Source organism: Halictus rubicundus, unplaced genomic scaffold (assembly GCF_050948215.1).
Source record: "Halictus rubicundus isolate RS-2024b unplaced genomic scaffold, iyHalRubi1_principal scaffold0180, whole genome shotgun sequence".
NCBI lineage: Eukaryota > Metazoa > Arthropoda > Insecta > Hymenoptera > Halictidae > Halictus > Halictus rubicundus.
In genome coordinates, this window is record NW_027488721.1 from 445,455 (window position 1) to 448,471 (window position 3,017).

Below are 3,017 nucleotides of genomic sequence, written 5' to 3' on the forward strand. Positions count from 1 at the left end.
TAGAGGATAGGATAGAGGATTGGATAGAATAGGTGATATTATAGGATAGAGGGTAGGACAGGATAGCGGATAGGATAGGATATAGGATTGGATAGGATAGAGGATAGGATAGGATAGAGGATAGGATAGAGGATAGGATAGAGGATAGGATAGAGGATAGGATAGAGGATAGGATAAGATAGAGGATAGGATAGGATTGAGGATTGGATAGGATAGAGGATAGGATAGGATAGAGGATAGGATAGGATAGAGGATAGGATAGAGGATAGGATAGAGGATAGGATAGGATAGAGGATAGGATAGGATTGAGGATTGGATAGGATAGAGGATAGGATAGAGGATAGGATAGAGGATAGGATAGAGGATAGGATAGAGGATGGGATAGGATAGAGGATAGGATAGGATAGAGGATAGGATACGATAGAGGATAGGATATAGGATAGGATAGGATACACGATAGGATAGGATTGAGTATAGGATAGGATAGAGGATAGGATAGAGGATAGGATAGAGGATTGGATAGAGGATAGGATAGAGGATAGGATAGAGGATAGGATAGAGGATAGGATAGGATTGAGGATTGGATAGGATAGAGGATAGGATAGAGGATAGGATAGGAATGAGGATAGGATAGGATGGAGGATAGGATAGGATAGCGGATTGGATAGGGTAGAGTATAGAATAGGATAGAGGATAGGATAGGATAGAGGATAGGATAGGAATGAGGATAGGATAGGATAGAGGATGGGATAGGATAGAGGATAGGATAGGATAGAGGATAGGATACGATAGAGGATAGGATAGAGGATAGAATAGGATAGAGGATAGGATAGGATAGAGCATAGGACAGGAATGAGGATAGGATAGGAATGAGGATAGGATAGGATAGAGGATGGGATAGGATAGAGGATAGGATAGGATAGAGGATAGGATACGATAGAGGATAGGATAGAGGATAGGATAGGATAGAGGATAGGATAGGATTGAGGATAGGATAGGATAGAGGATAGGATAGAGGATAGGATAGAGGATTGGATAGGATAGAGGATAGGATAGGATGGAGGATAGGATAGGATAGCGGATAGGATAGGGTAGAGTATAGAATAGGATAGAGGATAGGATAGGATAGAACATAGGATAGGAATGAGGATAGGATAGGAATGAGGATAGGATAGGATAGAGGATGGGATAGGATAGAGGATAGGATAGGATAGAGGATAGGATACGATAGAGGATAGGATATAGGATAGGATAGGATACACGATAGGATAGGATTGAGGATAGGATAGGATAGAGGATAGGATAGAGGATAGGATAGAGGATTGGATAGAGGATAGGATAGAGAATAGGATAGAGGATAGGATAGAGGATTGGATAGGATAGGGGATAGGATAGGATAGAGGATAGGATAGGATAGCGGATGGGATAGGATATAGGATAGGATAGGATAGAGGATAGGATAGGATAGAGCATAGGATAGGAATGAGGATAGGATAGGAATGAGGATAGGATAGGATAGAGGATGGGATAGGATAGAGGATAGGATAGGATAGAGGATAGGATACGATAGAGGATAGGATAGAGGATAGGATAGGATAGAGGGTAGGATAGAATAGAGGATAGGATAGGATAGCGGATGGGATAGGATATAGGATAGGATAGGATAGAGGATAGGATAGGAATGAGGATAGGATAGGACCGAGGATAGGAGACGATAGAGGATAGTATAGGGGATTGGATAGCATAGAGGATAGGAGACGATAGAGGATATGATAGGGGATTGTATAGGATAGAGGACAGGAGACGATAGAGGATAGGATAGGATAGAGGATAGGATAGGATAGGATAGAGGATAGGATAGGAATGAGGATAGGATAGGATAGAGGATAGGATAAGATAGAGGATCGGATAGGATATAGGATTGGATAGGATGGAGGATAGGATAGGATAGAGGATAGGATAGGGGATAGGATAGAGGATTGGATAGGATAGAGGATAGGATAGGATAGAGGATAGGATAGGATAGAGGATAGGATAGGATAGCGGATAGGATAGGATATAGGATTGGATAGGATGGAGGATAGGATAGGATAGAGGATAGGATAGGATAGAGGACAGGATAGGATAGATGATAGGATAGGATAGGATAGAGGATAGGATAGGATAGAGGATGGAATAGGATAGAGGATTGGATTAGATAGAGGATAGGATATAGGATTGGATAGGATAGAGGATAGGATACGATAGTGGATAGGACAGAGGAAAGGATAGGATAGAGGATAGGATAGAGGATAGGATAGGATAGCGGATAGGAATAGGGTAGAGTATAGAACAGGATAGAGGATAGGATAGGATAGAGGATAGGATAGGAATGAGGATAGGATAGGATAGAGGATAGGATAAGATAGAGGATCGGATAGAATATAGAATAGGATAGAGGATAGGATAGGATATAGGATTGGATAGGATAGAGGATAGGATACGATAGTGGATAGGACAGAGGATAGGATAGGATAGAGGATAGGATAGAGGATTGGATAGAATAGGTGATATTATAGGATAGAGGGTAGGACAGGATAGCGGATAGGATAGGATATAGGATTGGATAGGATAGAGGATAGGATAGGATAGAGGATAGGATAGAGGATAGGATAGAGGATAGGATAGAGGATAGGATAGAGGATAGGATAAGATAGAGGATAGGATAGGATTGAGGATTGGATAGGATAGAGGATAGGATAGGATAGAGGATAGGATAGGATAGAGGATAGGATAGAGGATAGGATAGAGGATAGGATAGGATAGAGGATAGGATAGGATTGAGGATTGGATAGGATAGAGGATAGGATAGAGGATAGGATAGAGGATAGGATAGAGGATAGGATAGAGGATGGGATAGGATAGAGGATAGGATAGGATAGAGGATAGGATACGATAGAGGATAGGATATAGGATAGGATAGGATACACGATAGGATAGGATTGAGTATAGGATAGGATAGAGGATAGGATAGAGGA